A 14,938-nucleotide genomic window follows, 5' to 3' on the forward strand; every position below is an offset into this window, starting at 1 on the left:
TTTATTTATTTATTTATTTATTTATTTATTTATTTATTTATTTAACATATGTGGCCCACTCTACTCAAAATGGGTGGCTTACAACAATTAAGACAATTAAAATACAATTAAAATAGAAATGACAAGGTATTCGCGAAGGCTTTCACGGCCGGGATCTAATGGTTGCTGTGGGTTTTTCGGGCTTCTTGGCCGTGTTCTGAAGATGGTTTTTCCTAACGTTTCGCCAGTCTCTGTGGCCGGCATCTTCAGAGGACAGCAAACAGAGGATAGCAAACAGAGGACAGTTTGCTGTCCTCTGAAGATGCCGGCCACAGAGACTGGCGAAACGTTAGGAAAAACCAGTAGTAAAACCACCTTCAGAACACGGCCAAGAAGCCCGAAAAACCCACAACAACCAGAAATGACAAGATTAAAGAGGGCAATCATTACTTACTTAGAGGACAAAGCCTGAAGATGCCAAAATCAAAAAGGTTTTATAACTTTAGTAAACTGGTGATAGCTTCTTTGGTGGAAAACTGCATGCAGACCATGCACCCAGTCTCCTGTACAATAAGTATGCGAGGTACTATGAACTATGAATTTTCCCTGTTTGTTTATGTTGCAAATAGGACGCAAACAAGAACAAGAAGTCTCCACCAACATGAGGGAGAATGTTTATTTTATTTTTTTATTTATTAGATTTTTATACTGCTCAGCTAGCAAACCAGCTACTCTGAGCAGTTTACAACAGTATAACTAGACAAATATATTGTAAAATCACCCAACTGCTAACAAATGCTATAAGTAACTACAATTACTACGCAGCAGAACAACCAGTGGCAAACTGACAATAAACTGTTCTAATTATTATTCTTTCTTTTTCAGAATGTTCCTGGCAAAGATAAAAAAGATGCCACCATCAATTAAAAACCGTCAAACAAAAGAACCAACCAAAATTCTGACTCAACCTGATGTAGAAAATCATCATTAGAGGAAATTGTTCAGCGGTTTAAGACACACCCTCAGAGCTGACCCTTATCAGTGCAATAGTAGAAGGTATTATCAAAATGGATACCATGAAATGATACATCTAAGCCCTATTAAAAATGATACCACTGTGTAGACACTATTAAAAGCAGGCCAGACACAGTGGTATACACTGACCCTGGAGTGATGGCACTGTTTCGCCCTGTGTCATGGATGGAAGTGGGATAATTGGACTGGTAGAATTCGATCCATCCTTTTGCATCCTTTTTAGAGTTGAAAAATCTCCTCTTAGTCAATATACTAAAAGCATACTGGGAATTATATACAACATTTCAATTTCACCTTATTCATTAGCTCATTAGCCTGTTGTATGTTTTATTTGAACAATATCTCTTCTGAATACCAGAAATGGAAATGGTATAGATCAGCTATTACTGTACTTCCTTGCTTTTGTATCTGGGAGTGTGGTGAAGGACGACCATGTAGAGCTTGATAAAGTTTCCTTTTGGACTATGCTTTTCAGGCTGGTGTGGGAATTCTAGGTACTGTAGTCCAAAAAGTAAATTTTTCCAGTTCTGTTTCAATGCCTATCAAAGGAACAGCAGAACTTGCTGCTTTTGTTACATTGCAAGACTTACACATTGCAAGGCTGTGTAAATTTACTCTAATGTACAATAGCAAAAAGTGGCCTGGTGATTTTATTCTGCTATTTCCTTTTTTCTTTTGGCCCAAAATATGGAACAGTGAGAACCTGTGCAATTATGTAAAGCAAAGTAAATAAGAAGTGAACATCTTCCTGTTGTTGTTTTTAAAAATGGATTGCTGTAGAGAAATGGCTAGCAGCAGAGAAGAAATAGTCACTTCACCTGGTCTTTGGCACAACTGTGTAGCTGATATTACAGATAAAATCTCAGAAAAAAACTCTTAATAACCTTCCAGAAGAGACCTTTTGCTGTCCAGGGTGAAAGATAAGATAGTAACTCTGCTACAGTCCATGTTCAGAAGCTGATCAGCCAGGCATTTCCATCTTTCTTCCAATACTGGTGACTGGATAGTGTCCTCCATCACACCTGAGGTGGCAGATTAGTTTAAGGACTTCAGGGTACGTTGTTTGTTCTTCAACAGAGAGGAACAGCTCAAGAGTTCAGGAAAAAAATGTGGAATTTTGACATTGTTGTACCTCAGCCTCTACTGCCTAAAGCAGCTGCCTTCTTTTCCTAGAAGCAGGTCCAGCTGCTGGAAGCTCCATTTCCCGAAATTTGGATGCCCTTTACAAAGCTGTCTAAAATAATACACTATGCTGATATCATGGATATTTTTGCAGCATCAAGTGATGTTGCCATGCATCTTTGGCATGTGGCTATGTCTTCCAGAGTGCTACCGGCATGACAGAAATACTGTTAAGTACAGTGTAGTGGGTTATGAAAATACCTTCAAGTGATCATTAAGGGGTCATATTTTCACCGAAAGCAGTAAATCCGTCATCTGGGGTTTATCTTTGTAAACACTCTTGTGCTTTAAAACAAATAAATAAACTGAGTAAAGTGTCCTATTAACAGGTGTTGTCTACATGCTAAGCCTGGAGATTTGGCGTCTGTAATTGTCAGTTGCCTATTTATCCTGAAGGCTATTTATATTTGGTCACATCAACAGGGAGGAGCTTTTGTGTCCTTGTGTCTGTAGTTTCATAATTTAAGTGCATCCCGTGTCAGAGTTTTAATGCAAAATGTTAGGAAAACAAGCTGTGGTACTGTGTGCCCCAGGTAACCAGCCATTCTCAGAGAGCACTAGACTATGCTGTATTTGCAGATGATGGCTGCACTCCAGTCCACAGTTCTGCACACTTAGTTCTCACTTGAGTCAGGGGTACATAAATGTGCGCAAAAGGGTGGTGCTGGAAGCCACTTGGGATGCAGTTCATAGGTAAGAGGCACCTACGAGCCCACAGTAAGAATCTCATAGGAACATGCAGAAATAATTTCTGATGTATGTCACAGTTTGAAAGTCTTGAGAAGTACCTTCTGCACCTAAACCTATCTTCTGACTTTCAGGGAGTGGATGTATGGGGGAAAACAATCTGCTTTCCTTGATTTTCTGCTTCGTTCTTTCAATATTCTAACTTCTAGGGAGTGGTTTTCTGTGGGAAATCTATTTGCTTTATTTGATTTTTTTTTTAATTGTTCCATTGTTGTTGCTATTCCTCAAGTATTCTCATGGTAAAACCAGATGAATTGATATCTGTTAAGCCTAAACCCAATGGCTAGTCCCAGTTGGGAATAAAGCAAGACACAGTATTCTCCCATCATTACTCCTAAGACTCCCTAACTTTAAGACATTTTCCCCAGTGCACCTTTAGGAGCAGAAAGGAGGTGCTGGGGTGGGCAGGCAGGAAGGAAGATGTAATCAATGAGGGAAGGAGAGGTAAGAGCACAGAAAAAGACTATATAAGTCCCCGAATGCTTCCATTAATGTTGAAAATTAAGTCATCCTCCTTTAGCTGACTGGTGACTTACACAAGGTTTATTTTTTTAAAAGAGTATAAATGAAGCACCATAAAAGAAGACATGGATCTGTGCAAAATTTAAATATATTAATTTACAGATCTAGATATAAGTTTATATCTATATTTATATCTAACTTTTAACTCTATATTCCATCAGCTGTCCAGATAATAACAATGTGGATAACTTGCAGCCCCCAATTTCCCCATGTGCATTGTATAGTTTTAAATCAAATTTGGATTGGACAGTCCTTCAAATAGAATATTCTCCTCTGTAAAAGTAGGACACTTGGTCATCTAGAAGAAAGCATCTATCTAATAAACATATATACTTCTGAACGGGCTCTCTGTTACCTGCTGAAGCAGAGAAAAAACACCCTTCCTTGACATCAACAAATGGCAAGAAATTCCTATTGTTTTTTTTTCACCTTTTTGGAGGGTGGATATTCATTCTATGGGGAATCACAAACCAACAGGTAGAAAGTGGATGTGTGTGTGTGTTTAGTCGTTTAGTCGTGTCCGACTCTTCGTGACCCCATGGACCAGAGCACGCCAGGCCCTCCTGTCTTCTACTGCCTCCCGGAGTTGTGTCAGGTTCATGTTGGTTGCTTCGCAGACACTGTCCAGCCATCTCATCCTCGGTCGTCCCCTTCTCCTCTTGCCATCACACCTTCCTAACATCAAGGTTTTTTCCAAGGACTCTTTTCTTCTCATGAGATGGCCAAAGTACTGGAGCCTCAGCTTCAGGATCTGTCCTTCAAGTGAGCATTCAGGGTTGATTTCCTTTAGAACTGATAGGTTTGTTCTCCTTGCAGTCCAGGGGATTCTCAAGAGCCTCCTCCAGCACCACAATTCAAAGGCATCAATTCTTTGGCGGTCTGCTTTCTTTATGGTCCAGCTCTCACTTCCATACATCATGACAGGAAAAACCATAGCTTTGACTATTCGGACTTTTGTTGGCAAGGTGATGTCTCTGCTTTTCAAGATGCTGTCAAGATTTGTCATCGCTTTCCTCCCAAGAAGAAGGCGCCTTTTAATTTCAGGGCTGCTGTCTCCATCTGCAGTGATCATGGAGCCCAGGAAGATAAAATTTGACACTGCCTCCATATCTTCCCCTTCTATTTCCCAGGAGGTGATGGGACCAGTGGCCATGATCTTAGTTTTTTGATGTTGAGTTTCAGACTGTTTTTTGCACTCTCCTCTTTCACTCTCATTACAAGGTTCTTTAATTCCTCCTCACTTTCTGCCATCAGGGTGGTATCATCTGCATATCGGAGGTTGTTGATATTTCTTCCGGCAATCTTAATTCCGGCTTGGGTTTCTTCCAGTCCAGCCTTCCGCATGATGTATTCTGCATATAAGTTAAATAAGCTGGGGGACAATATACAGCCTTGCCGTACTCCTTTCCCAATTTTGAACCACTCAGTTGTTCCATGACCAGTTCTAACTGTTGCTTCCTGTCCCACATATAGGTTTCTCAGGAGACAGATAAAGTGGTCAGGCACTCCCATTTCTTTAAGAACTTGCCATAGTTTGCTGTGGTCCACACAGTCAAAGGCTTTCGCATAGTCAATGAAGCAGAAGTAGATATTTTTCTGGAACTCTCTGGCTTTCTCCATAATCCAGCGCAAGTTAGCAATTTGGTCTCGAGTTCCTCTGCCTCTTCGGAATCCAGCTTGTACTTCTGGGAGTTCTCGGTCCACATACTGCTGAAGCCTACCTTGTAGGATTTTGAGCATAACCTTGCTAGCGTGTGAAATGAGTGTAATTGTACGGTAGTTGGAGCATTCTTTGGCACTGCCTTTCTTTGGGATTGGGATGTAGACTGATCTTTTCCAATCCTCTGGCCACTGTTGAGTTTTCCAAACTTGCTGGCATATTGAATGTAGCACCTTAACAGCATCATCTTTCAAGATTTTAAATAGTTCAACTGGAATGCCATCACCTCCACTGGCCTTGTTGTTAGCCAGGCTTTCTAAGGCCCACTTGACTTCGCTCTCCAGGATGTCTGGCTCAAGGTCAGCAACTACATTGTCTGGGTTGTCCGGGATATCCAAATCTTTGTGATATAATTCCTCTGTGTATTCTTGCCACCTCTTCTTGACGTCTTCTGCTTCTATTAGGTCCCTCCCATTTTTGTCTTTTATCATGTTCATCTTTGCGCAAAATGTTCCTCTAATATGTCCAATTTTCCTGAACAGATCTCTGGTCTTTCCTTTTCTGTTATCTTCCTCTATTTCTTTGCATTGTTCATTTAAGAAGGCCCTCTTGTCTCTCCTTGCTATTCTTTGGAAGTCTGCATTCAAGTTTCTGTAACTTTCCCTATCTCCCTTGCATTTTGCTTCCCTTCTCCTCTCTGCTATTTCTAAGGCCTCGTTGGACAGCCACTTTGCTTTCTTGCATTTCCTTTTCTTTGGGATGGTTTTCGTTGCTGCCTCCTGGACAATGTTACGAGCCTCTATCCAAAGTTCTTCAGGCACTCTGTCCACCAAATCTAGTTCCTTAAATCTGTTCTTTACTTCCACTGTGTATTCATAAGGGATTTGGTTTAGATTATACCTGAGTGGCCCAGTGGTTTTTCCTAATCTCTTCAGTCTAAGCTTGAATTTTGCTATGAGAAGCTGATGATCAGAACCGCAGTCAGCTCCAGGTCTTGTTTTTGCTGACTGTATAGAGCTTCTCCATCTTTGGCTGCAGAGAATATAATCAATCTGATTTCGATATTGCCCATCTGGTGATTTCCATGTATAGAGTCGCCTCTTGTGTTGTTGGAAAAGAGTGTTTGTGATGACCAGCTTATTCTCTTGACAAAACTCTATTAGCCTTTGCTCTGCTTCGTTCTGAACTCCAAGGCCAAACTTCCCTGTTGTTCCTTTTATCTCTTGGCTCCCTACTTTAGCATTCCAGTCCCCTAGAATGAGAAGAACATCTTTCTTTGGTGTCAGTTCTAGAAGGTGTTGTAAATCTTCATAGAATTGTTCAATTTCAGTCTCCTCAGCAATGCTGGTTGGTGCATAAACTTGGATTATTGTGATGTTGAATGGTCTGCCTTGGATTCGTATTGACATCATTCTATCATTTTTGAGATTGTATCCCATTACAGCTTTTCCCACTCTTTTGTTGACTATGAGGGCTACTCCATTCCTTCTAGGGGATTCTTGCCCACAATAGTAGATATGATAATCATCTGAGCTGAATTCGCCCATTCCTGTCCATTTTAGTTCACTGATGCCCAGGATGTCGATGTTTATTCTTGCCATCTCCTGTTTGACCACCTCCAGCTTCCCAACGTTCATAGATCTTACATTCCAGGTTCCTATGCAGTATTTTTCTTTGCAGCATTGGATTTTCCTTTCACTTCCAGGCACGTCCACAGCTGAGCGTCCTTTCGGCTTTGGCCCAACCACTTCATTAGCTCTGGAGCTACTTGTACTTGTCCTCCACTCTTCCTCAGTAGCATGTTGGACGCCTTCCGACCTGAGGGGCCCATCTTCCAGCGTCATATCTTTTAGCCTTTTGTTTCTGATCATGGGGCGTTCTTGGCAAAGATACTGGAGTGGCTTGCCATTTCCTACTCCAGGTGGATTGCGTTTAGTCGGAACTCTCCGCTATGTCCTGTCCGTCTTGGGTGTCCCTGCACGGCATAGCCCATAGCTTCTCTGAGTTACTCAAGCCCCTTCGCCACGACAAGGCAGCAATCCATGAGGGTGGGTAGTGGATAGTGTGCTTGATTTGTACAATCAGAAGTTAATTAACATTATATGCAAAATAGACTGCAGAAATTTAGGAAGAGATGTTACAGCCATTTGGTGCGCATAAACACCCATAGTTTCAACCAATCAAGTGTTGTTTATCCATCTGAGTAGAAAAAGAGTTGAAAACTGGGTATTTTCTTTAAAGCTATTTTGATTCCCATGAGGTCCAGCTGAAATGAAGTCATTCTGTTTATGTGCTGAATAGCCGTAAGCCTCTCCTTCTCTTGTTTTCAGACTTCTAAATAGTATAGGATGTTGTGAATGAGCCATAGCTAGCCTGAGGTTCTGTCCAGCGAGTTTATTTGCACCACGGTTTCTGTGTATGTCATATGTGCCAAATCCTACTCTTCCAGTTCTGGATATTGTAATCCTTGATCTAAGGATATTAATTATAACAGTTTAATTTAGAAGCATAGGAAATTCCGAAAGAAGCTCCTTAAAGGATGTTTTAAATTAGGGGATAAAGATAGTTTTATAGTTTTTGATGTATGGTAAGTAGATACTGTTCCTTTATGGCCTGAAAGGGCAAGACTTATTTTTATCCAGGCATAAATGGGATTGTCATTGCAGACAGTAATATTGTCTAAAGGTAATAAAGAAGAGATTACAGTATTTAGATGCACAGAACAAGGATAATACTTATGTGAAATTCCCACAGGGATAATACTTACTAAATACAGCTTTTCCTCATGCAGATGTATATATAAATGTTTGGGCTTGTTTACATGGACCCAGGAATATTCAGGATGTTGAGAATAGTGTAAATTCAAGACAACACCCCCAGTGTAGCATGGTTCCTCTTGAGTCATGGTTGATCTCCTTACTCTGGTAGTAGATGGCTGGCAGGCAGGCAGGCAAGCAAGCAGGGAAGCAAGCAAGCAATGTGGCCCATATTTCATTTTAACGGTCCAATAAATAATCAATCGTAATTTTGGATTTTGCACATGAACCACAAACAGCTGTTTCTTTTTCAGATGGATAATAGCATTTTTGAGAGTGCCATCTATCTATCTATCTATCTATCTATCTATCTATCTATCTATCTATCTATCTATCTATCTATCTATCTATCTATCTATCTATCTATCTATCTATCTATCTATCTATCTATCTATCTGTCTGTCTGTCTGTCTGTCTGTCTGTCTGTCTGTCTGTCTGTCTGTCTGTCTAATCTATCTATCTATCTATCTATCTATCTATCTATCTATCTATCTATCTATCTATCTATCTATCTATCTATCTATCTATCTATCTATCTATCTATCTATCTACATATCTGTCTGTCTGTCTGTCTGTCTGTCTGTCTGTCTGTTTACTTACTTACTTACTTACTTACTTACTTACTTACTTACTTATTTATTTATTCATTCATTCATTCATTCATTCATTTATTTATTTATTTATTTATTTATTTATTTATTTATTTATTTATTTATTTATTTATTTGGATTTCTACCCTTCCCATCTAGACCAAAGGTCTACTTTGGGCGGCATTACAAATTTAAAAACAGTTAAACTGATAAACATGCACTATAAATCCAAGACGGTAAGGTGTGAATTTAAGATACAGCAGGAGGGAAAGCCTGCCCAAATAGCCAGGTCTTGTGTTTGCTTCTGAAGACACCCAGAGAGGGAGCCAGGCGGATCTCCATGCGCAAGTTGTTCCAAAAGTGAGGGGCCACTGCTGAGAAGGCCCAGTTCCTCATTCTTTCCTTCCAGACCTCCCTCAGCGTTAGGCCCCTCAGCCGCCCGGTCTGGCTGGAACGAGTGACTCTGGTGGAACTGGGTGGGAGGAAGCACTCTGCCAAATATCTAGGTCCTAAACCATTTAGGGCTTTATATGTAATCGTAAGAACTTTGAAATCAACACAGAAATGAATGGGTAGCCAATGCAAGGTGGCCAGAGTGGGGGAAATATGTTGCCAACTTTTCACCCCTGTAAGAAGTCTGGCCACCACATTTTGTCCCATCTGAAGTTTCTGCAGATCTTGGAGTTTGATGAATTAGCCTGCTTAGCTCAGATTGTCTTCTCCTGACTTGCCCCTGGAGGTGATATGATGCAAATGCCCACTCACAGTTGGGTGAGTAGGCATTTGCATCATGCCCCTCTTTTGCTTGTTGAGGAACTTAGATTCAACTGAAATTATCCTTACATCTCTACTCAACATTCCCATTCATCATGAAGCACCATTGTGGTTCCATTTGGGACATAACTGATGGAATGTGCTTTCTTCAGAGCCTTGCAGAAAATTGTCCAGATACACACACAAATAAAATGCGGGTGAAATATGTGTTTGTGTTCAGACAGGTTTCTTCCAAAGAAAACACATAGCACAACCTGCAGCTGCCATGTGGTTCAGCTTGAGTTCTTCAACTCCCCTGGCTCATTTGAGGTCTGAGGCTCGTAATGCAGTCATATTCTATGTATTTCTCAGCCAGTATACTTCAAGTTATCCTCATATCATGGGAGATGGCTTGTTGTAAATGTCTTTGTGCAAGGGTGAGTGCAACTGGATTTCAGTGGGAGAAAGGAAATTAGACATTTTATAAAGAAACTAGGGAGGAAGAAAGAGAAGATATTTGTTCCTGCAGTTAGCATCATGGTTTAGCTACTTTGGCACCAGAGCTTAGAAATAACTAGTTGTAATTAATAAGTTAAATTAATTTGTGGGATCTGTCAGAATTTCCTAGGTATCATACCCCCTGACTTTCTCGACTGAAGAATTCTGGGGGTTGTACTCCAGCAAGGATTTAATGTATAAAACCCTAAACTAGAGATGGGCATGAACATCAGAGGTTCATGCCGGTTCGTCAGACTGGCATTGCAGGTGCTGTGCATTCCCTTCCCCCACCTCCTGGCTGGCTCCCCCACCAGCTGGCACATGCTGCTCTTCTCCTTCTCTTAAGGCATTTGATCAGTCCCAGCAGGAGCACGTGCTTCCCTACTCTGCCTCTTCCAGCAGTCACCCACTCACAGTGGGGTATCCTTGCCCCACCTTCTTGTCTGAATGGGTGATTGCTGGAGGAGGCAGAGGAGAGAAGCCTACACTCCTGCTGGGACTGGTCAAATGCCTTAAGAGAACGAGAAGAGCATCAGCTGGTGCATGGGGGGAGCTGGCTGAGGTAAGTGGGGAAGAGAATGTGCAGCTCCTGCTGTGCTGGTTCGCTGAACTAGCACAAACCTCTGAACTGAGATTCGTGCCCATATCTACCTTAAATGTCTTGCGTCCAAGCTGTCTCAAGGACTGCATGTCCCTTTACAAGCCTGCCTGGGTCTTAAAATAATCAGGTCTTGCTAGGTCCCACCACCTTCATAGGTGCATTTGGTGGAGACACAAGGGAGAGTGTCCTCTGCTGCTGCTCCCAGACTTTGAAACTGCCTCCCACAGGAAACCAGGCTGACCCCATCTTTGCTGTCCTGCAAGCAGATAAACACCTTTTTCTTTAGGCAGGCTTTCCCTTAGTAACTGTCTGAGAGAGGTCTTTCAATGTATTGTTGTGCCTTGTTGCTTTGATTGTGTTTTTGCTTTTTAATTCTGTTTACCATATTAGTGTGGCATTTGTATAATCCTTTTAAAATATTTGTATACTTACTGTTTTTAGCTTTTAAATATTGTCTTTCACTGATGCAAGCCACTTTGGATCTTTTTAGGGAGAAAGGCAGAGTAAAAATATTTTAAATAAATAAATAAAAATAAACAACTACATCTTCCAGCTTCTGATAAAATTGTTTTTCATAATGCATTCTAGAAAGATAAGTGACAACTTCATTTCTTCAACTGTGAACTTTAATTGTTTTAATTTCCTGTATAATTTCTGTACGTGTGTGCTTATTACTTACATGTGTTTAGTATGACAGGCCTGTGTAGCACTTCAATATTTTTTAAAAGTAATAAGGAGAAAATAAATAGTTACTTTAAAAAATAGTATAACAGTAACAAACTAAATATAAGATGACCTTAGAACTATAACAGTAACTAACTACTTATTGAAAATAGTTTTCCAAGCTGTATTTCTATACACATGTGTATTGTGGCTTTAGTGAGAGTATTTTTCCTGCTGGTTGGCATAACGGTGTTTTGTGGCACTGATGCTTAGCTGGGACGGAATTGGAACCAAAATTATTTCCTGAGTAAATGGTTTGGTTTCAAAATGTTTACTGACATTCTTGCCACTTTTCTTCAGGCAAACCGGACAAGATATTAATTGGAGGCTAGGCAGAGCTGTCATAGAACTAGATCCAGTTACATTTTGTTGTTGTTGTTTAGTCGTTAAGTCATGTCTGACTTTTTGTGACCCTATAGACCAGAGCACGCCAGGCCCTCTTGTCTTCCACTGCCTCCCGGAGTTGGGTCAAATTTATTTTGGTCACTTCGATGACACTGTCCAGCCATCTCATCCTCTGTGGTCCCCTTCTCCTCTTGCCTTCACACTTTCCTAAGATCAGCATCTTTTTGAGGGAGTCTTCTCATGAGATGGCCAAAAAATTGGAGCCTCAGCTTCAGGATCTGTCCTTCCAGTGAGCACTCATGGTTGATTTCCTTCAAAATGGATAGGTTTGATCTCCTTGCAGTCCAGGGGACTCTCAAGAGTCTCCTCCAACACCACAATTCAAAAGCATCAATTCTTAGGCGGTCAGCCTTATTCATGGTCCAGCTGTGACATCCATACATCGCTACTGGAAAAACCATAGCTTTGACTATATGGACCTTTGTCAGCAAGGTGATGTCTCTGCTTTTTAAGATGCTGTCTGGGTTTGTCATCACTTTCCTCCCAAGAAGCAGACGTCTTTTAATTTCATGGCTGCTGTCTCCATCTGCAGTGATCATGGAGCCCAAGAAAGTAAAATCTGTCACTGCCTCCATCTCTTCCCCTTCTATTTGCCAGGAGGTGATGGGACCAGTAGCCATGATCTTAGTTTTTTGATGTTGAACTTCAGACCATATTTTGCACTGTCCTCTTTCACCCTCAAGATTCCTTAATTCCTCCTCACTTTCTTCCTCCAGAGTAGTATCATCTGCATATCTGAGGTTGTTGATATTTCTTCCAGCAATCTTAATTCCATTTTGGGATTCCTCCAGTCTGGCCTTTCGCATGATGTATTCTGCATGTAAGTTAAATAAGCAGGGAGACAATATACAGCCTTGTCGTACTCATTTCCCAATTTTGAACCAATCAGTTGTTCCATATCCAGTTCTAACTGTTGCTTACTGTCCCACATATAGGTTTCTCAGGAGATAGATAAGGTGGTGAGGCACTCCCATTTCTTTAAGAACTTGCCATAGTTTGCTGTGGTTCACACAGTCAAAGGCTTTTGCGTAGTCAATGAAACAGAAGTAGGCTTTTTCCATAATCCAGCACATGTTAGCAATTTGGTCTCTAGTTCCTCTGCCCCTTTGAAATCCAGCTTGTACTTCTGGGAGTTCCCAGTCCACATAGTGCTGTAGTATACCTTGTAGAATTTTGAGCATAACCTTGCTAGCGTGTGAAATGAGTGCAATTGTACGGTAGTTGGAGCATTCTTTGGCACTGTCCTTCTTTGCGATTGGGATGAAGACTGATCTTTTCCAATCCTCTGGCCACTGCTGAGTTTTCCAAACTTGCCGGCATATTAAGTGTAGCACTTTAACAGCACCATCTTTTAAGATTTTAAATAGTTCAACTGGAATGCTGTCACCTCCACTGGGGTTGTTAGCCATGCTTTCTAAAGCCCACTTGACTTCATTCTCCAGGATGTCTGGCTCAAGGTCAGCAGCCACACTATCTGGGTTATCAAGATAGGGTCCGGGATGTCCAGATCTTTCTGGTATAATTCCTCTGTGTATTCTTGCCACTTCTTCTTGATGTCTTGTGTTTCTGTTAGGTCCCTACCATTTTTGTCATTTATCATGCCCATCTTTGCACAAAATGTTCCTTTAACATCTCCAACTTTCTTGAACAGATTTCTGGTTTTTTCATTTCAATTATTTTCCTCTATTTCTTTTCAGTGTTCGTTTAAGAAGGCCCTCTTGTCTCTCCTTGCTATTCTTTGGAAGTAAGCATTCAGTTTTCTGTAACTTTCCCTATCTCCCTTGCATTTTGTTTCCCTTCTCCTCTCTGCTGTTTGTAAGACCTCGTTGGACAGCCACTTTGCTTTCTTGCATTTCCTTTTCTTTGGGATGATTTTTGTTGCTGCCTCCTATACAATGTTACGAGCCTCCATCCGTAGTTCTTCAGGCACTCTGTACACCAGATCAAGTTCCTTAAATCTGTTCTTCACTTCCACTGTGTATTCATAAGGGGTTTGGTTTAGATTATATCTGACTAGCCCAGTGGTTTTTCCTACTTTCTTCAGTTTAAGATTGAGTTTTGCTAGAAGAAGCTGATGATCAGAGCCACAATCAGCTCCAGGTCATATTTTTGCTGACTGTATAGAGCTTCTCCATCTTTGGCTGCAGAGAATATAATCAATCTGATTTTGGTATTGCCCTTCTGGTGATATCCATGTGTAGAGTTGCCTCTTGTGTTGGAAAAGTGTGTTTGTGACAACCAGCTTGTTCTCTTGACAAAACTCTATTAGCCTTTGCCCTGCTTCGTTTTGAACTCCAAGGCCAAACTTCCCTGTTGTTCCTTTTATTTACTGACTCCCTACTTTAGCATTCCAATCCCCTATAATGAGAAGAACATATTTCTTTGGTGTCAGTTCTAGAAGGTGTTGTAAGTCTTCATAGAACTGGTCAATTTCAGCCTCTTCGGCATCGGTGGTTGGTGCATAAATGTGGATTACTGTGATGTTGAAAGGTATGCCTTGGGTTCGTATTGAAATCATTTTTGTGATTGTATCCCAGTACAGCTTTTCCCACTCTTCTGTTGACTATGAGGGCTACTCCATTTCTTCTATGGGATTCTTGCCCACAATAGTAGATATGATCATTGTCTGAATTGATTTCACCCATTCCCATCCATTTTAGTTCACTTCAATGTTTATTCTTGCCATCTCCTGTTTGACCACATCCAGCTTACCAAGTGTGATTGGGTTCAGTTTCAAATTTTGACAACTCCTCATTTTGCACGGGAAATATCACAGGAGACGTCTTCTTAGCTCTAACATCTTTATCTTTATTATTTACATGATGATCGGCATTATTCATAATTGGATCAAAAATACTTAACTCAGGCAACATGCCATAACTGTCCATCACACAATCCTGCCCAAAATCTGTTGAACTCACAGGGATGCTGAGCCAAACTTCTCCGCATCGGTAGGTTTCTGAAGGGGTGTGCTCCTCACTGTACAAATGGTGCTGCAGCATGGGTGCCGGGCCCAGTTTTCCTCGGGAGGGAGAGTGTTGTATCAGGAATCTGGGTGAATCACCTGTCATCCTCTCCCTTTATTTTTGGGAAACACTATCACAGACCATTCTAGAGTCTCATGTCTCACTTCGCCCAATTCCTTAGGGGTAGGGTCTGGAAGCAATCCCCCCAACTTCAAATTAGGAAAGTCTCTTAGTAATTTATCCTCTCATATTCCCTCAGCCTTTCCAGTTATCTCTTATGTTTCCACAACTCTAAATCAACCTTGAACTGTTACTCTCCCTGGCTACTTATACCTTTTTCCCAAACTGACATCTCTTGCTCCTCCCCTTCTGGCTCCCATGCTCCTCCACCAAACATATTTCAGATTTCCCACTTTGCTCTGCTCTCGCCCCCTCCTCAGTCAAGTTCTCCTTTGGGTCCG

General features: G+C 41.2%; 1 long non-coding RNA gene across 3 annotated transcripts in view; it reads left to right on the forward strand.

Moving 5' to 3' along the window:
* Positions 1-14,938, forward strand: part of LOC140704785 (uncharacterized) — a 243,952-nt gene that overhangs the window by 78,167 nt on the left and 150,847 nt on the right. For all 3 annotated transcript variants that reach the window (XR_013540423.1, XR_013540424.1, XR_013540426.1), the window contains exon 2: positions 865-1,035. This is a non-coding gene — a long non-coding RNA (uncharacterized LOC140704785). The remainder of the gene's footprint in view (positions 1-864; positions 1,036-14,938) is intronic.

This window comes from Pogona vitticeps, chromosome 1, assembly GCF_051106095.1.
Source record: "Pogona vitticeps strain Pit_001003342236 chromosome 1, PviZW2.1, whole genome shotgun sequence".
Taxonomy (NCBI): domain Eukaryota; kingdom Metazoa; phylum Chordata; class Lepidosauria; order Squamata; family Agamidae; genus Pogona; species Pogona vitticeps.